This window comes from Gorilla gorilla, chromosome 16, assembly GCF_029281585.2.
Source record: "Gorilla gorilla gorilla isolate KB3781 chromosome 16, NHGRI_mGorGor1-v2.1_pri, whole genome shotgun sequence".
In the NCBI taxonomy this organism is placed as follows: Eukaryota; Metazoa; Chordata; class Mammalia; order Primates; family Hominidae; genus Gorilla; species Gorilla gorilla.
The window spans coordinates 62,440,444-62,466,493 of NC_073240.2; the positions used below are offsets into that span (position 1 = coordinate 62,440,444).

At 39.0% G+C, this 26,050-nt stretch overlaps 1 long non-coding RNA gene across 1 annotated transcript; it reads left to right on the forward strand.

The window, feature by feature from the left end:
• The first annotated feature begins 16,895 nt into the window (after nucleotides 1-16,895).
• LOC129526977 (uncharacterized) lies at nucleotides 16,896-25,188 on the forward strand. Its single transcript, XR_008671807.1, has 2 exons — nucleotides 16,896-17,020; nucleotides 24,872-25,188. It is a non-coding gene; the product is annotated as an uncharacterized lncRNA (long non-coding RNA).
• The last annotated feature ends 862 nt before the right edge of the window (nucleotides 25,189-26,050 follow it).

Sequence of the window (26,050 nt, forward strand, 5' to 3'; positions counted from 1 at the left end):
TTGCCTCGAGGATGTAATCAATGTTCCCAATAAAGAATGTCTTCAGAGACTATTAGGCTTGACTTTTATTTTTCTGTCTGAAAAGTTTCCAAACAGTTAGAAGCTTCTACATCAAGAGTTGCTTCTTAGAGTTAATAGGGATAGAACATGGCTGATATAGAGGACAATCCTAAATTTGTTCCGGTCTCCCATCACCCCAGCCAGGAGGATGTCACGAATTCTCAAGGCTAGCTGTCCCAAGACAGTGCGTGAATAGGAAGAGAAAGAAAGAGCACTCCTGTCTTTCCCCTTTGAAACATAAAAGGTAAAGACTGCAAGGAGAATGCTGATGGTGACAGATGTAAGGAGTTTATTATATATTGCAGAGATCCAGATTAGGAAAAGCGTTCTAAATCCAATTTTTCTACTTAAAGCAGAAAGCAAATAAGTCCATCCTGGTGTGCCACCCGTTTCACAGAACTCATTGACAGTAAGTCTGTAGGTTGTTTGGGAACCTGGCCACAGTGCCAAGTGGATGGAGTTTTGAGGATGTAATCATGGAACTAATCTTTTGCACTTAAAAAGAATCTGATTAGGGTGAAGCCTGGTGGGACGATGTTTTGCTGAGTTTCAGGGTAAAGTGACCAGAGACTGCAGAATCTGAATGGGATGGGGAGGGTCCCAGCAGGCAGGATAGAAGTGACCTTGTCTTCGAAGTGCTAACAGATGACACCTGCACCATTCCTATTCTATTTTCTCTCTGAATTTCACATTAAATTGAGTGTCAGATGGCAAGGTGCTGTCAAGATTAACCGGAGCGCTCAAACAAATGCCTTTTACAAGCTCTCACTTCCTAGATGATCAAACTAATCAATTTATCTGCCTGGCTGATAACTTCTGTTTCTCCAAATTTAAAAATAAAGTCAGAAGAATTCTGGGAAGATGGCTAAGTAGTAAAAGTACAAGGAAATCTTTTTCCCAGAGATTCCTTATAGTACCTGTTAAGCCTTATAAAAGAAGACTTTTGTGTAGCCACAGCGAGAAGCAAGAAACAACCATATGCAGATGCCGGTGGGAATTTATAAAGTGGTGGGTCACGGATTAAAAATCAGTGACTGTCAAGCTAACTTCTTGGAGTCCCATGTATCTTTCTCCAACTCCAATGAGCATTTGGGTCACTATCCTGAAGCATGTGTACTTTCTACGCAGGAAGTTCAAATATCCTTTGAATCTACATTTTCTTAAACCAAAAGACCTCTCAGTCTCACTAGAAGCTTCCTTCTGCTTCTGTGGACCCAGGATCTTAGAAGGCCATTGGCTTCTGGCTGACATCTCCCTTCCAACTGAAATAAGAATTATTCCTGCAATGGGGACTTTCTCCTCAATCTGAATGCTGTGAGTTGCCTAGAGCTCTGTTCTCCAATATGGTAGCTACTAGCCACATGCGGCTATTCATATTCAAATTCAAATTAATTAAAATTAAATCTAAAATTCAGATCCTCCATCACACTAGCCACATATTAAGGGCTTAATAGCCACATGTGGCTACTCTATTGGACAGAGCAAATATAATATTGTGATGATATAGTATCATTTCAGTAAGTTTTCTTGGACAGTGCTGACATGGAGGTTTGGAAGTACTTGGAGCTGAGCATACAATTCTTTCTACAAGACAGGAATTGCTTTGTTTGACCTGAGAAAAATAATGCACAGTGCTTGGGCAGAACATGAAGTGGCTGATGGCGAACCTCATTTCCTGACCCCTTGCCACTACGGGGCCAACATTTCTCCTTGCTTGAGAATGAACCAATAGGAAAAGAAGAAAATGAAGTCTATGAAAACAGTCAGGCTGGGCATGATAGCTCACATCTGTAATCTCAGCACTTCAGGAAGCCAAGGCGAGAGTATCACTTGAGCCCAGAAGTTTGAGACCAGCCTGGGCAACATAGAGAGACCCCATCTATACAAAAATATTTAAAAATTAGCTGGGCATGGTGGCATGTGCTGGTAGTCCCAGCTACTTAGGAGGCTGAGGTGGGAGGATCGCTTGCATCTGGGAGGTTGAAGCTGCAGTGGGAACTGTGCTTTTGCCACTGCACTCCAGCCTGGGTAACAGAGTAAGACCCTGAGGAAAGGAAAGGAAAGGGAAAGGGAAAGGAAAAGGACCCAGTGAAAGACAGAACGAATTCTTGCAGCATCAGAATACAATTCTTTCTTTGAAATTGATTTACTCCAAAACAATACCAACGTTAGGAAATAACTGCTTCCTGTTCTCAACAGGATAACATTGGAGATGACTCTAGTCGAATCAAAAAAGACTGCTCAAAAAAAAAAAAAAAAGACTGCTCCAAAATAAAATTGAAGTAGCCAAATAGCCACTGTCTTTTGATGAATGACGCAGAGAATAAGCTTAAGAAACACTCCTACAATTCAGAGGAAGTGAAGGAAGAGACGAAATAGGTTGTCCATGAGGAAAAACGGAATGACAGTTCATTTCACACACAGGAACACACCGCACATACACACACACACACACACACACACACAGAGTTTATACACTGTAATTCTTGATGAAATCTGCGGCAGCTTTCAGTCCCGATTGATCTATAAAAATGAGACTTTCAGTTATGAAAATTTCCACTCATAAAATAAGATAACAAAAAATTGTGGGATAAGTGAAAAGACCAACAGTTTGAAAGCGGTGAACCAAGCTGAAAATTTTGAGGCAAATAGTTCCAATTGAAATAGACTGAATTCAGGAAATTATATATCACACTTCTTGAATATATATATTTGCGTATTCAATAAAACAAGAGCAAATGGAGCAACTGGAAAATACAGAAAAGTTATTGCATAATACAGAAGAGTTATTGGAAAATGTTTTAAATCATTCTATCTTTAAAAAAAGAATTGAATAAAAGTAGTGAGTAGCAAAAAAGTTACTAAAAAAAGACAAAGAGGAAATAATTTAAAAGGCATGCTGGTGAAATTCTTTTATAGCTAAAAGCACAAATGTAAATTTCAAGAGAACATATAAGAAGCAAAGAAAATGGATTCAGTAGATCTAATTCTTTTACACCAGAATTTGACAGGGAAAGAAAACCTAAACTAGCAATAATCAGATTTTTTTTATTAAGTAAAGAAATTTGAACACGCATTTAACAATACTAGAATCCCATTGAAATGACAGTAAAGAAAAGGACGAAATATAAAGTTGAGGAAATCTCACAAGAAGTAAAACAAGAAGACAAAGAGATAGAAAATAAAGGGAAAATGTAAGAAAATCAGAAGACTAGTTCAGGTATTCTAATATTTGAGTAACAGTGGTTTCGTAAAGTATTGAAAAGAAAGATAAAAAGTCATAGTAATAGAGATTGCAATGATAATAGCATTCTAAACACAAATACCACAAGTTAGAAGACAGTGAAGCAATGCCTTTCCAATCTATAACTGTATGCCCAGCCAAACTTTCAGTTAAATATATAAGTACAATAAAGACATTTTCACACAGCAAAGGTCTCAAACATTTTACTTCCACAGATTCTTTCTCAGGTAGTTTCTAGAATACGTGCTTGATTAAAACACAGGAAAAAATTAACTAAGAGAAGAAATGGAATTGAGGAAATGGATTCCGTACAAACAAAGAGCTAAGGAATCCCCCTTAGCTGCGGACTCCAAGACAACAGCTTTGTCGCAGGCCTTTGGGCAACCAGTCCAGTTTGGAACTGATCAGAAGATTCCAGGAAAGGAGACAAAATAGACAGAATAGTTAATTTGCTGAACACAGCTGCGATAGCCCATAGTATCATTCATCAGATATTTCATTTCTCCTTCCTCTGGGCTCACAGTAATAGTGCACGTTTCTCTGTCTCTTGAAATCAGAGATGGCAATGTGACTGACTCTGGCTAATGGTGCAAGAGGAATCCTGTAAGAGCTAGTGCCTGACCACGTCCCCCTTCCGCGGGCGTCAGCAACTACTCACGCTCCTGAAGATAGAGGCTCATCTGCCTAGGCCCTGGAGTAAGGAGATAAGGAGCAGAGACCCTGCCAACCCGCAGCGCACTCGTAAAGCGGGAAGGAAATAAGCCTCTGTTATTACAGTCCTCTGGTTCTCTAGTGTTGTTCATTATAATATAGCTTAGCTTAGCCTACACTGATTAATACCAAAATGAAAGGAGCTGTAGAAAGCCAGTGTAAAGTTTGGAATTGACTTGGAATTATATCCACAGAAAAGTAAGCTAATGAATAAATAAGATAAACATTGGCTCTAGAGAAAACAAAACGACGTAGCTCAAGAAAGGAAAAGTAATCATATTAGATGGTTGGTTGTGAAGAGCTTTCTAATCATAAACTGGCTTATATTCGGTACCTACAAACTGGTATATTAAAATACTACTGATTGGTGAAAATCTGCTGCCTGGAGCCCCCTTTCATCCTAAATTCTTCCCAAGGAACCCTAGGTCCTTCTCATAAACGAGGAACTAGAGGATTAATGACTGGCATAGTAAGAGTCTTGGGGGATCCTGTCTGGTTGGTGCCTATAAATATTTTGTTCAATGTTTTGAATAATACCCCATTGTCATCATAAGATAAATAATAAAAATGACCTACTCAAAACATTAATATATTAAATCAGGATAATGGGGAACAGGGCGTGTGCATGTGTATGGAAGGAATGAGGAGGAGGAGTGCTAAAACAACTTCAATAATGAGAAAGCAACAGAAAATGCCAAAAACTGAAGACTCAAGAAGTAATAAAAAAAAGCATGTTATTGAAAAATATGGACATGAAAGAACTAAATGATATGAAAGTAGAAAGCCTCTGAGAAGCAGAAAGTTATGGGGGGGTGGGATTGGCTGGTGGGAAGAGGGATGTGTTTCATAGCAAGCTTTGTAGAATTATTAGACCCTTTAAACAATGTGCACATAAAACTTTGAAAAAAATAAAAGCTACATTTTAAACAGAAGCTACAGGATTTTAAAAGAATAGCAGAAAATTTTTCCAAGAAAGATTTGACTCTATTTTAAAAAGAGCCAACTGAGTTGAAAGAGTATTATTGTTGCAGAATTTGACCTAAGCGTAACCAGGGGAAATATACATTTTGAGGATAAAAAGGAAATCTTTAGTTTTCCAGATTGAAGAAAAATGATTATCTACAAAGGAAAGAGAAGACTGGCATCAGATTACTAATTTCATTTAATAATTCTACTGCTCATTTCCTAATCATTTGTGGGCACGCAGCTTTTGTGTTTGGACTTGTAAATAAATAGAACGAGTTCCTGGATATTTTTTAAAATTACAAATAAAATCTATGGCATATGAAATCAGGGAGAAAACCAAAAACCTTTTTAAAATGAAAGGATCTATGACATACAATATATAGGTTAAAAGAATGAGAATATTGTTATATATGAAAACATTAAAGAAATTAATATTCTGAAAAAAACTACCAAATTAATTTAATATAAAACTTAAAGATTATAATAAATAGGCCAGGTGCGGTGGCTGACGCCTGTAATCCTAGCACTTTGGGAGGCCGAGGCGGGTGAATCACAAGGTCAGGAGTTCGAGACCAGCCTGGCCAACATGGTGAAACCTTGTCTCTACTAAAAATACAAAAAATTAGCTGAGTGTAGTGACGGGCGCCTGTAATCCCAGCTACTCAGGAGGCTGAGGCAGGAGAATCGCTTGAACTCGGGAGACAGAGGTTGTAGTGAGCTGAGATTGTCCCACTGCACTCCAGCCTGGGCGACAGGGTGAGACTCCGTCTCAAAAAAAAAAAAAAAAAAAAAAAAAAAAAAATATATATATATATATATATATATATATGAAATAAGCAAAGGTAAACATGTTTAAACAGACAGCTGTGCCTCTCTCACATCTCTGGCATAAGTTTCTCTTATTGGTGAGATTTTTAAAATCTTAAGAACAAACAAAAAAGACCATTACAAATGTCTATAAAATTTGATGAACATAGAATGAGAAGCTACACAGTTCCAAGCAAGTATAAAAATGACACAAAACCTGCAATATGCAGGATAAAAACTTATAAACCAATATCATTTACAAATACAGACATAAAAATCTCAACTATAAGAGTAAATGAAATTTGAAAGCTAACTTAAAGACCTGACTATTATAATCAAATAGGGATTATTGCTGGGAGACAAGGACAGATTAGTACCAGAAATTACAATAATTTTAGCAATATGCCAAGTAAGAAAAATCATATAATCTTATCATAAAAAGACAGAAATATAGCAGATAAAATTCACTACCCACTATTTATAAAATATCTTCAAGTAGTGAAAACAGAAGCATGTCTCACTCAACATATAAACATTTGATTTAAACCAAGAGGCAATATCATGCTTGAAGCTGATGCCATTAGAGACAGTACTAGTAAAATCAGGCACAAAGCAAATATATTCGTAGATAGCTGGCCAGTAATAAGAGGGAGATGGGAAAAAAAGTTATATATATTTAAAAGGAAATAGGAAAATTACTACTATTTATAACAATCCATTGAAAAAAATATTTGAGTTAATTTTTAAAATCAATAAAATTGCTACATAAAGATATAGAACATTTCACAGAGGATGAAAAAACCATTCCCAATAGAACCAAAAATACAAACTACTAAGATAGAATCTTAATGGGAAATGTGTGACCTAGATTGGGAGAAGTGGGGATAGAAGCCTCAAGTGTTTTACTGAAAGATATAAAATAAAACTTGACTAATGGAAAGACTCAGCATGTTTCTTTATGAAAAGCCTAAATATTTTAAGGATGCCAATTCTTTCCAATTAACATATTATTCTTTAAAGCAATTTCAATAAATATCCCAATAGGGGTTTTATTTGTTTGTTTGTTTGTTTAAACTGGATCCAATTATGGTAAATTTAATTTGGAAAAATAATCAAGTTTAAGAAAATGTAATTATATTAAAAACATAAAATGGGATGAAAGAAGCCCTTCCCAAAACCAGAACACACAGTAAAATGTCAATAATTCAAACATTCTGGTACTGATGCAAAAATAAACAGCTTAACCGAAGCATAGAATAAATAGAAACTAGAAGAAAATACAAGATTACCAATCAAGGGAAAAGGAATGATTTCTCAACGGGCTGGCTTCCAATCTGGTTGCATAAGGGCCCCAGAGCAGCAGAACACTTTGGACACATGGAAGGGGGCATTTTCTTAGCATGACCTTACTAAGTGGGAACTTGCACACCGTCAGTCAAGCGCTGCTGCACATCCTTCCTTAACACGGAGTTATCTAGCTTCATTTTCACCGGAATAGTTTAATGCATCAGAAACCAAACTCAACAGAACACTCTGAGCTGGCTTCCTTGATCCACCTCTGTCAACTCTGCTCCTTCCCAGCGCTGGGCTTTATCTCCCAAATTCCTCTCTATCTTGTCAGCCCAACTCCACCTCACCCCTTTCAACTAACTTTTACAAATAAAACAGTGCTGTCATACCTGGTTAACTGTTTATATTCTCATATCATACCACAGGTAAGATAAATTCTGAATGAATTAGTTGACTTAAAAAAACAGAAAAATTAAAAGAATAAAAGTGAATATTTATGAGAATCCTTAAGATGATATGAGGTACTATGCTATAAAATGAAGAATGTGTTACAAAGTAAAAGATCAACAAATACAACTACCTGAAGACCTAAAGTGTTATATATCTAAAGCATAGTGTAGAATAAAGCAAATAACAGGCTCACAAAGCATTATGAATAAAGCATTGGATGAATAGTATAATTATATAAAGAACTCACAAAATTATTTTAAAGCATTAATAATATCCCAATAAATATGTAGATAAAGGGCATGAAAGGATAGTTCATGAAAGAGAGTATACTAGGGTATTAGTAAATATTTATAAAAATATTCAATTCACTTAAAGAAATAGAAATTGAAATTATTCACCTGATTTTGATAAAAAAACTGATAATACCCATTATTGATACAGCTTCAGGAAAATTGATATTCTTAATATTGCTAGTCGCCATAAAATTATTACAATATATTTGTAAAGCAATTTAGCACTCTTAATCAAAAGCTATCAAAATATTTTTAATTCAGTAATGACACTTCTGGGAATCTAGCCTAAGAAAACAATCTGATGCCTGGAAAAATACTGATGCATGAAGATGTCCAATTCAGTATTATAACTGCAAAGACATGAAACTATACACAAAGTAAAAATAGTAAATTATGATCAACCCACTGGAATTACATTTGAAGCACCAATCAAAATCATGGTTATAAGGATTATGTGGCAACATGAAAAATATGCTTAATTTTAGCTGATTACAACTACAAAAAATACATGGCAAAGTACTATAAAGATATACATACTAATATTAATACTACTATTAATAATAATACATTGAGCACCAACTCTGTGCCAGGCACTTTCCACATTCTCTCTAATCTTCATACCAACTCTAGGAAATAGAAAAGCAGGTAACAAGTTAATAACTAGCAAGAGTTTCTGGCATCTTCCTGGAAGGCACAAACGTGCCCACATCACCCTTCACCCAGCTAGCTGCACACAGTGCCTTCAGCTGTCAGTGCTCTCCAGAAATTGTCCTCAGCTGAAGAGCTCAAGATCACACCCCATTCCCAGGGCAAACTGTACCCAACATCTGGCCATTGCAGAGGTATAAGGAACCAGATCCTCTGTCCCAAAAGGCCAATGGGGACAATGCCAAAGGCCATCCCAGACTCTCAGCTCTTTCTTGTGTGGTTGTCTGGGGCCTCTGTTAAAACTGCACTGCAGCCCAGATTCTCCTTCTACTAATCCTGCTGTCTACCCTACCCTGATGAGGCTGATCCTCAGAGTTTTTTCTAATAAAATCCCTACACACTCATCTCTGTCTCAGAACATGCTATTGGAGGATCTCAACCTACAACAGGTACTACCAAGAAAGGTCCAGGACAGTAGACACTAAAATAGAATTTTGGAGTCAGATCAAGGACACCATCAGGGCAGGTGGAGGAGCACAGACTGCACCTAGCACAAGTTTGCTGCACAACTGCTAAAATGTTCACAAGTGGTGAACTGGGACGGTATACCAGTGGAAGGAGTGCAATAGTCAGCTGTTGGGAAATATAGGGGAAATAGGAGTTTAAAGAACAATGGAATTGAAGGGCTGTTGCTGGGGACAGTTGAAACTGTAGAGAAAGATGGTGATGATGATCATCAATTAAAAGCTGGGTGAAAACCAGAAGGCTTCCTTGGGGGATGGAAAGAAAACCGAAGATCAGGACTAAGATCCAGAGAAGGTTAAGTTCTCAACACAGGCAAAATTAGGGCCCCAATTGGGAAAGAGTGGGACCCTGACATGATGGGGTCAACTGGGTTAGTGCAGTAACATGTTTTGATCCCTAGATTCCCCTGAACCATTGGACCTGCAAAGGTGTCCAACTCTTCCCTACTTCAGGCAAGTGCTTCCATTACTTGCAGATGATGCAGAGGCTTCCCCCACCAGACAGTGTATTCACTCCAAACCCCAGAATGTGTCTCTAATTTTCCTCATGCCCAACAAACAGGGTTGAGTCAAAATATAACCTAGGATTTAAGGCTAGAAATTATAGTAAGAAACAAGAACTAATAGCCTACGCAAATAAAAGGCACAGAAGAAAAAGAACTTGTAACGGTGGGGATTCTTTGATTCTCTTTGCATCTCTACATCTGAGGGTTTCTGTTGCCCACTAACTTCCACTGCCCTCTCCTGCTTATCCTATGACTGGCCCCTGGTCCTGTCTTCCCTATCCAACTTACTGCTTATTTAGTTAAAAGGCACCCTTCCTGCCTTCCTACCAGCCAAAATCAAGTATTTTAGTCCAAATCTTGTGCCCACACCAAGAGGGTACAGAGCCAGATCAAATAAAGGCAACACATGGCACTGAAACTTAGCTCTTTGGCCCGTGACCCTCTAGCACAATGCTCTGCAGATCTGGTCAGGAATGATAAGTGTTATTGGCAAGTCACAATTATGGGACCTAATAGTCCATATCAAGTAGTGCTTACTTTGTGAAAATTCATTTTCTTATAAATCAACCTAAGGTTGCATTGAAACCACTTAAGATTGCATTTAAAATAATTTATCATCCATATGTTAACAGTAATGGCAATATTTGTCTTGATATTTTAACATCAATGTAGTCTGCTTAAACTATTTCAAAGGTTCTTTTATCCACTATTTTCCAGTACTATGTGATCCAAACCGGGATAACCCTCTACTATCAGAGATTGCCTGAAAATTAAAAACAAAGAAAAATCAATAAAATATCTTGGGGGCAGTTTCAGAAGTATGACATGCAATGATACTACTTTAATGTTAGAATAGCCTGCATTAGGCCGGCGCGGTGGCTCATGACTATAATCCCAGCACTTTGGGAGGCCGAGGTGGGTGGATCACTTGAGGTCATGAGTTCAAGACCACCCTGACCAACATGGAGAAACCCCATCTCTACTAAAAATACAAAATTAGCCAGGTGTGGTGGTGCATGCCTGTAATCTCAGCTACTCGGGAGCTCTCATGAGAATCGCTTGAACCCGGGAGGCAGAGGTGGCGGTGAGCCGAGATTGTGCCATTGCACTCCAGCCTGGGCAACAAGAGTGAAACTCTGTCTCAAAAAAAAAAAAAAAAAAAAAAAGAATAGCCTGCATTACAGGAGAGATAAACTTTAAATAACTGGTACTTCTTAATTTTCTAATCTGGCAACTCTCCTATATGAATTCTTCTTTTACATTTTAATTTTTTTTACATCTCTTTATTCAAGTACATGCTCAACCAAAATGATGTGTTTCTAACTTTGGACAGTAACTGCTTTCAGAAAATGTAAAGTTGTTGCAAAAGAAGAGGTAGCTAAGATTCAGAATTTTTCAATACGGAAACTTGTATATTATGTGTCCAATACTTCAATCTAACTTAGTTATCATGCTAAAACCATTCCTCACTGCTTTAACCTGCTAAGGAGATCCTCTGAGCAGCAGGGAGATGAATACTCAGGCGTCACATGGGACAAGCATCATTGCTGTAGCAGCATCCATCTTGTTTAAGCCCTGCAGCAATAGAGACTTCATGTACATGATATACATTTTGCTCATAACTGAGGTGGCTAAAGAATTGGTGCTGAATATATAGCATCGGCAAAACAAAACATGATATATGTTATGCTTGTCAATAAAAGAATAATCTGTTCTTGGTCTCTAGAAAAATAGAAGTTGGGGAACACCTTGATTCAAAAATAGTCTTCAACATCTTATAATTTCCATTTAAATTGTTAGAAGACAACACAGTTAGTCTATCTTCCAATATAATCTTTAATATATCTTATCTGTGAATAAGTGTTGGAAGTTGTCAATGGAAGAGTGATCATCTAATACCTCGGCTGGTAATTGATTTATTTTCCCTTAACCAAGTTGCATAAGCTTATGAAAACAAAAGAATATATAATTGCCATATACATGTATGTACATAAAACATAGCCTTGAAGTGACAATATTATGGGGATAATATATGAAACAAAATCTATAGTTGAAAATTTAATATACTTCTCTCGGAAACAGATAACACAGACGATAAATAAAATATAAAAAATTTTAATAACACAATTAATAGACATTTATACCAAATGTAGAACATAAATTTATTTTGAGAACAAATGGAACCTTCAGAAAAGTTATCTAAGTACTGGACTTCAAGGAAAGCTTTTATAAATTTTAAAGAATTAACATTTTATAGTCTATTTCTGTGACCCCAATGCAGATATCAATTACAAAATGATAGATTTACAAAATCTCCTACATGTCTCAAAACTCCTATATGTCTGTCTCATACCTTTGGGTTAAAGAGATGATCATATGGGGAATTATGACATACAGTCATTGCTCTTATAGTATAGTTTATGCATTTCTACAAAAGTACCGTGTCATGGAATTTCACACAATAAAAATAACAGGACTCAAGGAGAAAAATAAGTGAGGATTTATAGCAGGCAAAACTTCTAGACATGGCTCCCAATATTTTATGCTCTAATCTCTGGTACCCGTGAATTTAATGACATATCATTCCCATAGTTCCGACATGTTATATGGCAAAATGGACCTTAAAATGGAAGATTACCCAGGTGGGCCTAATTTAATCATATGCGCTCTTAAAAGGAGAGAATTTTCTCTGCATAGTGGCGCAGACAAAGATAGAAGATGAAGTCAGACAGGTTGGAAGTGTGAGAAGAATGACATGAGCCACTGTTGGCTTGAAGATGGAGGGGGCCCTCTGAGAAGGAATGTGGGCAGCCCCAGGAGCAGAGAGCAGAGACCAGCTGCAAGGAAATGGGGATCTCACTTCTACAACAGCCAAAAACCAAATTCACTCATCAGTGAGCTTGGAAAAGGACCCTTATCTCCAGAACTACAGCCCCTGAGGAGACCTTGATTTTAGCTTGGTGAGACATTAAGCAGAGGATCCAGCCATACCATGCTGCACTTCTGACCTACAGAAACTTTTGCATTGTTTTAAGTGACTATATTTGTGGCAATGTGTTACATAGCAACAGAAAACTAAGGAGTGAGACAATAAAAATATGTACAGTTTTGTAAGTAACATGCGAAAACAACTAACACATTCAAAATTGCTACCCAGTTTAAACTCCTTAAATACTTAATAAATATTATAATAAATATAACATGTATTTTCTTTAATTTTTGGCTACAGACTTCCATACATCTTTATTAGATTCTACCTGTTAATTTTCTTATTCAAACTATTGGCACCTTTGCTAATTTTTTTGCCTGTTGGACCTATCAGTAAACAAAAGAATCAGTCAAAATCTCCCAACATGGTGGGAGATTTATCAGTTTATCCCTATGGCTTTATCAACTTTTGCTTTATATATTTTAAGGCTATTTTATTAATTGCATATGTGTTTAGAATTGTCACATCCTTTTCTTGATGGATCAAACGTTTTTTATCATTGTATATTACCCTTTCTAACCCTGATGTTGCTTTCTTGTTTTAAAACCTACTTTTTCTTTTACACTGGTTTTCTTTTGGTTAATATTTACCCAATATATCTTTTCCCATTCTTTTATTTTAAAATTTTCTATTTCATTCTGTTTTAGTCTCATAAAACACATAAAACTATATTTTTAAACCTAATCTAGTAATTTCTGTCTTCTAACTTGGGGATTTAGTTAGATGATTTATATTTATAATGAGCATACAAGGATTTGTTGCTATAACTTTAGTTTCTACTTTCAATTTACTAAATTGTTTGGTTTTTTATTAGTCTTCTTTATTGCCTTTTGTTTTAAAATTGATACCTATAACACTCCCCTAACAAAATCAGAACTTTATCCTGCTCTCATATCACTTGGTTTCTACCCACCCACATTCTCATATTCCAAACTTCCCTCTCAGTGATACTACATAGAATTTTAGTAACGAATTATTAAGCATATACTTTCTCTTTTCCTTTTGCTTAGCTTTTCTTTATAGTCAAAAAATACCCAATTTTGCTGAAATACTTGATCACCCTTATTTTATATATCTCCTGCCATATCTGCAGGATTTGTTTCTCTACTGATTTGAATACTTCCTTCCAAATTTTTTTCAGTATGGATCTTTGTGTTTAAGCCCCATTCACAGCCCTGTAGGCCTGAAAATACTTTTATGTTTTCATATTTAAATAATAATATGTCTGGATACAAAACTTTATATTTAAAATACTATGGGTCCTTATAAGAGAAAGACAGGAGGATTAGATACGTGGAGATGCAGAGAGGAAGGTCACGTGAAGATGGAGACAGAGATTGGATTCATGCAGCCCCACGCCAAGAAATGCCAGGGATTGCTGGAAACCACCAGAAGTGAGGAGAAAGGCAAGGAAAGGAGTTTCCTTCAGAGCTTCCAGAAGGAAGCAACCCTGCTGACATGTTGATTTCAGGCTTCTGACCTCCAAAATTGTGAGAGAATATATTTCTGTTGTTTTAAGGTACTTAGCTTGTAATTGTTTGTTAAGGCAGCCCTTGCGAACTATTATGCAGAGATTAGCATCTGTTCATTGTTTCTTGCCATGAGACCAGGTCATAGTTTCCTGGCTTTTAATATGTTGAGCAACTTTGGATTGTATCCTAGATGTTGTAAATATTAAATTGTAAATACTCTGGATTATGTTATATTTATCCAAAGAGTGTTGGCATTTTTGTTTTAGTAGACTACTAATTTGATTCAACTTAGACTACAAACTATCACACCTAAGGTGGGGAGAGAGCATTAGGACTTCAGTCTAGTTCTTTAAGCTTTAGCCGTATCATGCTTCCAATTTGTCCCACGCATTCATGAAACTCAGCCAGAAACTAGGACTGAGTTTGAACACAGAATTTGGAGCTTCTCTTTTTTAGTTCTTTTCTTTTCAGGGTTTCCCCCTCATACTCTGGCCACCCTGGTTGATCTGAGCTCCTTCAACTGATTCCTCTGTCCAAATCTTCAGAGGGGTTTGTTTTAGAGTTTTAGCTGCCACAGAGCCATGGAACTTACTCTGTGGAAGTTGCTTGTTTCGAGATTCAGCACGTCTCCAAAATCCACTTATCTGATTTCAGTCTTGAAAGACTTCAAGGAATTGTTTTTGAGATTTTGTCTAGGATTTATAGATTTTGTTTATGGGAGAATTGGCTTGTTAGATGCCTGCTTCTCCAAACTTAGAGCAGAACTCAGCCTCAGTGTTTTTTTTAAAAACCCTTTAGGTGATTCTAATGTAAAAGGTAGAAAACTGCTGTTGTAAGGTTTAATCTGGGGTTGATTTAGGAGTGGAAGCCAATAGCCGTGTTAACAAGCTGTCTACACAAGAACTGGAAACCAAGCTAGAACAGGGGCTCATGTTCATTTGCCTCTGGTTCAAGAGTCCAAGCTCTTAGAGACTCTTATAATTGGCTGAAATTAAAAGAAGTAACTTTAGTTTCAAGACAAAGTAATTGTGTAAATATTTTATCCTTTTTGAGATTAGGACCCAAGATTCTGTTTTTCCCTCCTTTAAAACCAGTTTGACTTGATATTCATTTTTTGAAGTAAACAATATATTTATTTACATTCATAGTCCCATCACACTATCCATTGAAAAACAAGAACAAAAACAGAAGCCAACTTAAGCCTTTTATAAGCAGATACTCCTCTATGAATATCAGCAATCTGTATTTACAACTATGCCATTCGGAGCAGTGTGGGCAACACAGTATTTGACAGAGTTAAATCAGTGAATGCTGCATTTATCAAATGGCTAGTAGTAATTAATAGCTTCCATGTGAAATCTCATATTCTTAATAGTAGAAAGAATCTTTCCCAGATCCCCTACAGGCAACTTCATCAACCATTATTTCCTTTGTCACTTAAAAACAAAATAGCCCAGGCAAACTCCAATTTGAAGCTGTTCATCTCAGCCCCTGCCTTGCATCAAACTTGAAAATGTAATTTCCAGCCTGTCTTCACAAATGGAATTGTTGTTATTATTCAGTTTTCCATATGTGAGGAGCTGTCACCTCTGTCAACTTCAGCACATCTCCATTTGTGACTCCAAAACCATACTTACAGGTCTGAACACACGCTGTGCATCTCAAGTGAAGAGGTAATTTCTCTCCCAATGCACCAACAGCCTCACTGATCAGAGCCAAGTCCCTGGTTGGAATATTTGCTCCTATCATTTCCTAATAACATATTAATGCATCTAATGTCCTCCACAAATGCCAGACATCTCTGCCTTTTGGATATTTCCTGACAGGAGATCCAAGTATTGTTATTACCCAGTGCCAGAGGGATGCCACTTAGGATAAGATTATATTTTATTATCAGTCCTGCTTCATGGAAACCAGCCTCTGGATGCTACAGTTTTGCTCAGACATCCTCTCTCACCCTAACTATGACCATGACTCAGTCTTTTCTTATGTAGAACAAAGTCTATCCCTCTGTAGTTTCTATCCACTCCAGGGGCTCACCAGTTGGGAATAGACAAACGAGATTTGGCATCAGAAACCATCTGAGACCCAGGAGATAACTTCAGAGGTGGGTGCGGAGGTTGGTATAGATAGCCCACCCAAAGGGCATCAACTAATAATCATCCTAAGCATAATAACAAAACCAAAACAAAACCCAGTGAGTATTTCCACATTCTAGGAGTGAAAAAATTTATCTCAGGAGTGAAGACAATTTTTGAAGTTGAGTCTGCTGTGGGTTTTTTGCAAAGAAGGAAAGGGACTGAAACAAAGAACTGAACTGATCTGCATGATAAAGCAGGTCATTTGGAGGGAGAAGCTATTGCATCACAAACTGAGTGGAGGGTTCCCTGGGATATCAGGAAGAGGAAGTGCCAGAGGAGGCAGATGTGTGGGGAGGCAGAGTTGAAGTAAGAGAGAAAATGAAAGGGAGGGTTCTGCTGCAAATGAATTAAGGCATTGGCCCTTCCCATCACATAGGATGGTGCATGTCACTGATGGTCTTCAGGAGCAGAGTATCTGAACAAGTCTTCAGTTCCCATCCCCCTAGTGCTCCCTGGTCCTCAAGTACTCAACTGTGTTAAACACAAGAGTCCTGGGATGTGGTGGGGAAGCCTGTGTCCATACCTGGGATAATGAGTGGTGGGGAGGACAGTGTTGCTTTTGCTCTTCATCTCCTGTGGTTAGCTGGAAGTGGCAGCAGAGAACCTTGAGAGGATGAGGGTCTCAGAGCACTGGCCACAAAGTGAATGGAGCAAGTGCTGGTGAGTTACAAAATGACAAAGAGCACAAAACAGACTACTCTTTCTTCCAAAACAGTCCAGCCTGGACCCTTCTATGATGTGTCTAGGACACAGGAAGGGAGTGATAACTAAGTTATACTGAGTACAGGTGGTGAGCAAGGATGTGTCATGGGAAGTCAAACATGGGACACAAAAATCTGAAATCAGACAAGGAGGGCTCAGATGTATTTTACCTAACTGCTCACCAGGTGCTACAATGCTTTTATTGACTCAGCTGTTGGTAAGTTTTCTCTTGTCCTGGGTTCAGATACTATCTCTTCTTGATGTGTTTGCAGAGCAGCCTCTTAACCAAAAAAGACATCTAACCAAGGCAAAAAAAAAAAAAAATCGTCTTTCTATATAGCAAGATCCCTAGCCACTGAATTCTCTGAGGGCAAACGATATTTAAGCTCCCCTAGCAACTCTAAGATTATTGAAATTCAACCCTAAAGAAGCCCCTCAAAGCAATCAGTGTGGAGAAGCAACTCTTTTGTTTTCCTTCAAAGGCTCTCTGAACCTAAGAGGCGGACATAGCAAGGACAGATGTTCTAGAAAACTGCAAGTATTGTCAGGGACTCTGACTCTCAACTGGTTAGAAATAAGAAGGGAGTTAATATTTATTGAAGTCCTACTTTGGGCCAGACTATGTCAGGCATTTTCACATACACATGATCACCCTGTCCTTACAACTGCTCTGTAAAGTAGGCACTGTAAGGAAAAAGGGGCTTAAGTCAGGAAGGGATAGCATTGGCCCTCAGGTCTAACACCAAAGCCTATGGTCTTTCTACATTGTCATCCTGTTTCAGAAGGTGCACACATCACAAAGGTACAGCTCAGTGACTGTTCACAGGACATTGCAGTACCTCTGGATGGCCATAGAGTATTCCTGTGGTTCCAAGCTGAGGGTTGCAAACTTGTTGTGCATCATGACTTTAATTTAATGGGTCTTGATCAACATTTTTTAAATAAAATCAAATAGAATAGAAAATATTACAGTACATTGCACAAAGTATAGGTAAGAAATAATTTGTGAAAATGTGTATGTGAAAGAGTTTATTTCAAAACACTTCAAAGACAGTTAATAGAAATTAAGATAGAAACTATTGAATAGCAGTCTTAGGACATTTTATTGGTCTCACAGTGTTCCTCATGCAATGAGAGTCAGCAAATATCCTGAACCAATCTGATTCAGAGACAGAAAAGCTTAGAAAAGAATGCCTATAGCCAAAATCTCTGCAACATCCCAAGCCCCACGTTATTGGGTCCAACCCCCAAACAACACATTACCATAACCCCTACGTCCATGAAGAGGAAGGAGGAGTGGGCAGGTGGACCCCATCTATGTTGGAGAGCTATGTTGGGCAGGAGCCTCTGGTCCTAGAAGGCTCTGACCCCACCTTCTCCACTGGCCATGAGGGTCCTTATAGGCCTCATCCTACCATGCGCCTGACCGTTTGATGTTCCAGATAGGCCACAACCAGTAACCATAGGCCTAACCTCAAAAAGTCTGGCTGTCATATGCCAGATAGGAAAAAAACAGATCACCTTCCCCTTTCTCACTAGTGACCTTTCTGGCAGCCACTGGGCGCTGTGTTTAACAAAGGTATCCCAGCTTTATCTGGACTGGCTAGAAGCACTCTGCAGGTGTTTGTCCTGTCAACACTTTCCTGCCTTGAGACACTCTCTAGCAATGATGGGGGAGGGGGACACTTTGGAACATGTTCCATGCCACCCTCTCCAAGTTTATCATTAATTCTGTTTAATATGACACCTCTGTGTGCTATTATAACTACAGTAAGCATTTGCCTTCCATTCCTTCCACACTCTCCATTTTTCAAGCATCTCTGAGCAAGGCTCTTGGCAGTACATATACGGTATTGGCAGAAAACGGAGGAAGTGATCCTTGCTCATAACAGTAATTCCTCACATTTATATACAGCCTTAAATTGACAAAGCACATTGCGTGCTTTATCTCAATTTATCATCGGTGCAGTAGGCACTAACCTAACACTCAGAATTCTTAGAACCTCAAAAATCCCAGAGGCTAAGCAACTTGCCCATGCTCATAGGCAAGTAGGCACTGGAATTGGAACCGAAGCCTGACCCTGCTAACTCTAACAGGACTCACTGAAGACAAGGCCACCATTCTGGGGCTATAATAACAATAAAAATCACTGACACTATAGAGAATGGGATGGGCTCTGCTCTCTGTTAAGCATGGTCCACAGAGCATCTAATTTGTTCTTTGTAGCAACTCCTTAAGGTAGGGAGTATTATTTGGCCCATTTTGCAGGTGAGTTAAGAGAAGCTTCGAAATAGTACATGTACTTGTCCAAGGAACCTCAGCTAGAAAGGGGCCCAGCTGGGACTTGGGCCCGGGCAGATCATGTTCTACACTTATCTTATATGTAGTCCTTCCTTAGTCCTGTAACTCATTAGATTCTCTTTACATTCTTCAGGCTATTTAGGGTAGGTATTATTATTCCTTTTTACAGATAAGGAATTGAGGCCTAGAAGAAAATGTTGATAGACACAGAATTTCAAGGGTTGAAAAGGATACTAAAGGTCAATTATTTCATTTTTTTTTTTTTTTTGTAAGAGATGAGGAAATGAGCCTAGAGACATGCAGTAACTCTCCTATGTCACACAGCTCATTAGTGACACAGCCTGGATGCAAACCCAAGTCCCCTGAGCCCATGTTTCTGCCTCAGAGGGCTTCTCCAGGTTCTCAGTAGGAGAATAGCCATTTCTGTGCTTATTGATTTAATTTCCCTGAGCCTCAGTGTATTCGTGTGTTCAGGTTGCCATAAACAAAATATCAAAAACTAGGTGGCTTAAACAACAGACATTTATTTACTCACTGTTCTGGAGGCTGGAAGTCTAAGATCAAGGTGTTGGCAGGTTTGGTTTCTCCCAAGACCTTTCTCCTTGGCTTGCAGATGGCTGTCTTCTTGCTGTGTCCTCACAAGTCCTTTTCTCTCTTCACACCTGTGCTCCTGCAATCTCTCCCTTTTCTTGTAAGGACGCCAGTTCTATGGAATTGGGGCCCCACCCATTATGATCTCATTTAACCTTAATTACCTCTTTAAAGGCCTATTTTCAAATACTGTCACACGGAGGGTTAGGGCTTCAACCTATGAATTTGGGGGGCAACATAATTCACTCCATAACATTCAGTTTCCTGATCTCTACCATGGGGACACTATTACCCCTCTCACCTACCACTCTTCCAGGACTATTGTGAGGATTAAGTAAACAAGAAATTATCTGACACTATGCCCAGCTCAGGGCAAAGGCCTGATTCATGGATGTTTGCTTCTGCCCTGCACTCCAAGTTGGGTAGAGAGTGGAGGATGGAGAATGGAAAAAGTGCAAATGCAACACTCAGAAGCCAGAGTCTTGCTGGTGTCAGGGGAATAACAAGTTCCTGAGAGTAAGAAAGCAACTTACTGTTCGTTATGCTTCCAATTGCTACAGTTGGCATATTATATTAAAGACAGTTAAGAGTTGGAGAGAAGAAAGCTGCTTTGCAGGCATAAAGAACTTCACAGAAGCAGAGATTTTAGCATGCTTCATGCTGATTGACGGGATGTCTTCTCTTTAAGTGAGAGGCTGTCAGGCACCATATTGTTAAGAGCTTATCAAATTTGTACACAGGATATTCTTTATTGCATCATTCCCTCAGATCCTTGCAGTATTTATGTAAAATCAAATGGAGAGTCATGCTAAATACTGGACACTATGTGACAAGATCTCCATGTCTCATCTTTTTAGAGACCAATGACCATACAATTTGCACTACAGAAATGGTACAAAACAAAACATGGCCCTTTCTTGGGTTTTAATGCTTGTCTAGGTGCCCTTACTCTCTATTTAAAGAAGACAAATACAAAGATGCACACCAGTGACAGTAGACACATTAAATATTTGTTCATGGGTAACTATGAAGAAATCATAAAAAAGGGAGGTATAGGGGCCCATGAACTAGGGTTCTAGCACCAGCTCAGCCACTGACTGCCCTGTACCTCGAGTAGTTACTTAACCTCTCAGTTCTGTTTGCTCACTTGCAAAACGAGGTGGCATGCTGAATGATCTCCAAGGCACCACCCAATCTGAACCATCCAAACAACGCTAAGAAGATCATTTGCCCCAGACCCGCAACTTTCTCCTTCCCTGTTCTCTCTGTGTATCCATCTCAGCTCCTTCTCCACTCCCCATGGTGCTACAGTCTCCTCTTGAGCCCTGAACTCACTCCTTGGTGTTAATCCTGTGTCTCCAATCCTTGGAGACACAGGAAATCCCCACTATCATTGAACCTCAAGAGGCTTAAAAATGGATTTCAATCTGTTTAAGTTGTTTACTCAAGATGAAACGAATCCATTGTCCTTACAGAGCTTAGAATCTCCCTAGCCTGAAGTTTGCCATCCTTATAGCCCAGTGGCTGCAATCCTTAACTGCCCAGCTTCCGTGTGCCAGGAATAGTGAGAGATTTAGAGAGATCAGGCAGCCTTTGCCCAAAGAGGGCAGGCCAGGCAGAATGTGGCAATGCCATATCCTCCAATTCTGCCTCTGGTTCTGTCAGTGGAACCCACCGTGGAATAGAGGGAAGACCACAGACCTTGGATTCAGATAGGGCTGAGTTTGAAACCTGCTTTCAGCACTTCATCACTTCTTTAATTCCCAAGGACTGATCGGGCATTACCTCTGTACCAGGACATTTTGAAGATACACAGATGCATAAGACACTCCTGGCTTTCAAGAAGCTCTGCAGCCAGCTGTGTGACACTGAGAAGAATCATCGACCTCTCTGAGGCAGAACTTCTCGTATTTCAATTAGGATACTATCCCCCTCTTAGGGCTGCTGTGAGCTAAACAGGATAAATGGAATACCAGGTTTCTCTTCTGTCCTTTCTCTCCCCTACCAGCCCACACTGATTTCCCGCTGTCTTCCCAGGGACTTCGGGCCTGACTACTCTCTGGCATTGCCACCTTATGCCTGGTGGGCAGAGGCTGCCTGACCTCTCTGGATCTCTCACCATTCCTGGCATCCAGAAGGTGTGCAGTTAAGGATTGCAGCCATTGTGCTGTAAGGATGGCAAACTACAGGCTCGAGAGATTCTAAGCACCCTGGGCAACAAATCTGTCTTTTCCTTTTGTCCTCAGTGCTAAACACCTAGCCCAACCCATAGTAGGTACTCAATGAATAATAATTTTCATCCTAACTCAGAGAGGAGCCTGGATGCTCATTGTTCTTCATTTAAATACAGGAGCCCTCATCTCCCTCGTGCATGTGTCAAGGAAAATGAACAACGTGATTTAGACGAACAACAGGGAAGCCAACGCAATTCCCCCAACTTCCCATCACAATTACTAGTAGACTCATTCCCTCATTTATCCCTCTCTTATATTTTCATTGTTCCGTAAAGAATGAAATGTGCTGATGAAAACTCACAAAGGTGCTGAAGCCAACTGAAAAGGCAAAGAGGGGAAAAAAAGATTTTTAGGAAAGAATGAAGTACAATAGTAGGAATAACAAACCAAGACACCAGGAAAATCTCTGCCAGGTGGCCACAAACGGTTTTCTATTTCTGTCCTTGTCAAATGCCTCGTTGGATGAGGCCACACACAAATACTTCCGCTCTGACAAGGGACACTTTGTGCGCCGAGTCCTTCATTAGTTCTGCTATATCAGGTGAGTTCATGTTCCTCTGGGCAGTTTTATTAGCACTTGAAATCCCTGAAACCCTTAAACCAAGTCACCATCACACTGATCATTATTAGCATTGCTCAAAGTACATATTCTGAAAACTCATATTAAAAATGCCCTGATCATTTCCAACTAAAGAGTTTTTAGCCCAAGGAACTTGGCACATCTGCTTTAGAAGTCAGTCATCTATGAGAGGCTTTTCTCTCCTGTATAATCTGTAGGCACAGAGCAATAGCCCAGCAGGCTTTCCTTTATCTTTGGGAAAAAAGAGTCAAAATTACATTTATGAAATAATCCTTAAAATAACTTGGAGAACATCTGGTTCTAGTGAGTGGCCCAGGTCAAGATGACAGTCAGTAATTAGTTAACCATAGGAAACAGATGTATTTTCAAGTCCATTTGTCAAGAATTATTTGTGTTAGGTGTCCCTGCCTCCAGGTTTCCCTGTCTCAACTGGAAATATGACAGTGGCAGGGGAGAAATCAATGTGAACAATACAGGACCAGGTGGTCATGGTGGAAGACATGTACATGAGCTGGGCCTCAAAGGCTAAGCAGAAACTGGATAGAGGGAGGAGAAGGGAAAGAATTAGAGGGGCTAGAATGTAAAGAAGGGCTTGGAGTAACCCTGATTCACCCAACTGACCTTCTACCAGGTACAAGATGTGCAATCCTAGAGACAAAGGGACAGAGGTAGATTATCCATGATGCCAATAAAATTTAAGATTATGAAATTTTTATAAAATTTGCAAAAGATAGTTTGACTTCAGTTGGTTTACTGCTATTGCTTCCCAATCCAATTTACCTACCATGATCTTTCCCCCTCAGAGTTAAAGGCTACTGGAGGAATCTTGGGCACTTGGAGGATGTAGCTTCTGGGAAGCTGAGTTATGGAAACACGTTTGAGTTTAGTGAAGTGTTTTTATGTGGAATGTGGTCACTCCCAAGCATAATTAAATGATCACTGGCCATGGGCACTTCCAGGAACAGTCCTAACATCATCAATTCAAGGAGTATCGAGAGTTAGTCCATGAACCAAAAAAGTGAAATGCCCTGAAATCCTACAGTTCACACAGGAAAGAAGCTTGATTGATGTTTTCCCAAACTTGATGAAAATCTTAACAATTTACATGAATTCATGGTGAGAGAGCTCACAAATCATCGTCTCATTAGGACCAAGTCACTGGATTTTTGCTTTGTCCTTTTGGGGAGGTCAGGGTTCTCTGCTGTTTTTTCTTAAGGGTATGCATCTATGTCTTTGCATTGAAGGATCAGTTATGTATTCCAGTTTTCCCTATCCATCTTGTTGGGTTTTTATTGGATATATTCGCATAGTGAATCTTTACCGCTAAGTCACCACCTCCTTTTTGGCTCTAGGTGGTGCCTTAAACCCAGGTTCGCCTTGGCTCCAGTAAATGATTAGAGCACTTCCTGTCCTGAATTGGTGAGGTCCCACAGGCATTATCTCAGCAGTGTGGGAAGGCTGGCTTAGGGGTTCATGCCCAGGGGACCTGCAGAATGTACCTCCTATGGCATGGTGCTGCTAAGCAGCCACTCTGATGAGGCATCTCATTTGGCCAAGTTACACAGCAGAGTTTCCAGGGCTGGGGATAGTCATCCCACCTTCTCCCTTTGTCTCTGGCTGTCCTCGGGGACAGTTCTTTCTCCCTTCAGACAATCACGATGTTTGTGGGGTAAGGGCAAGACAGATCTCCTGCAAGTACACCCAAGATGATGAAGAAGCTGGTTGACCACCTCAATCCCACTTTTTCCAGTGTAGAAACCAGGAGTTGGGGGGAGATTTTCCACATGCTTGGTGCTGAGCAGAATGTTGGGGAGGAATGTTGAAGTTGTGGAAGTCCAATTATCCTATTGTTTGCTCAAAGTTTTATTATTTCTCTGGGGCCCCAGGAACTATCTCATTCTCATAGTGAGTCTGGTTTGTTGCTGGTGAAAATCCAAAGCTGTATATTTGTTTTGAGTTTTCTGTGAAGGAGAGTGAAGCCAGCTTGCTCTATGCTGCCATTTTGGGCTGGTCCTTTAAAAATTTATGTGATGAGTTGTGAAGTTGAATGAAACTATTCTAAATCACAAATAATGAAAATAATATTCAATCAACTATGATAAAGAGCAAATTATCCTTCTGCTTTCTCTGCAATATTGTAAGATCACTATCACAGGAAAAAGTAATCGAAGAATATGAAACCAAAAAATATAAAGGAAAGAGGTTTATCAGTTGATTTATTGATTAAAATAATGAACAATTTCCCCAAAGTTTGTGATGTCTGTAGTATTTCCCAGCTTTTAAATGTGTAAGTTGTTATGATTTCTTCTCTCATTCTAAATAAATATTTTTAGCCCTAATTTTGTATTCTTTTTCTTAAAGTGGACCCCTCTCCAACATCAACAGAATAACACATGAAACTTGTTACCAAAGAAGCGCAAGAGGGATCTCCTATGTAAGCCTGGGATGTTGGAAACAAAGGCCACATGGGGAGAGAAAAGAAGAACATTTGGGCAGGTGTTCCCTAAAATGACAGGGCTTGGTGTGGAATAACATTAGAAGGAGTCAAGGCTACCCATAGAAGACAGATCTGGGGCCTTGTCATGGCCCAGGTTGGTGGTTGGGTTCTGTTTTACCCATCACAAGACATTCTTCTTTTGTTCTTAAGTAATAAAGGCCTCTGAATTCTGCAACTTCTATCCATGTTTTCCTCTCTTGCTATTTTCTCTAGGGCATGTTTTCATTTGCCAAAAATTTTAAAATAAATGTAATCACCTTCTATATTAGTAGCAAATTATATGCAACCAATATATGCTGTTCTAACATTTGTCCCATTATTAACACCCGTGAAGTGAAACACCTTTTCCTCAACCTGTCCTCACAGAGGACCTCTGTCACAGATCTGGCATGTATCCTTAAATGACATCCTGCCCAGTTTTTGTGGAGGCTCTCCTGAGAAAGGACATAAGGACTGCCCATTCATCTGCCTTCTATAGTCACAACTTAACTTCCTCATGAACATGTTGCTGTTGGTTCAAACATCTTCATTCCGTAGCATGCCCCCCAAAAAGTAAAACAAAGAGATAATCACACATTATCTCTCTGTTTAATTTTTTTGTGGGGGGCATGTAATAGTAATTACATTTTGGCAAGCATTTTCTTTGTAGAAGAATCTATGATAGTGTCTCTGAAAATGAAAAAAGAACATTTATTGTATACCTACAATGTGTTGCACCTTGTGTAAATACTACATTTATTTCTCATACCAACCTTGTGCAATAGGTATCATTATCCCTGAGAGATTAATTAACTTGCCCAAGATCACACAGCTAGCTAGAAGTAATTGGATTTACCTGACCTGAAAGCCATGCTGGTGTTAGCACTTTCATCGACTTTCCTCTCTACCCCGTCTTCCTTACCTCTCTATTTGGGTTTCTCTACCTACAAGTGATTGAACATAAAACAATGTCACTTTGGGTAATGTTTCCTAAAAGTTGGGGTCAGCAGATTTTTAATTTTCTTTCTCATTGGCCCACCCTTAGTGAAGTCAAGTCTTTGAAT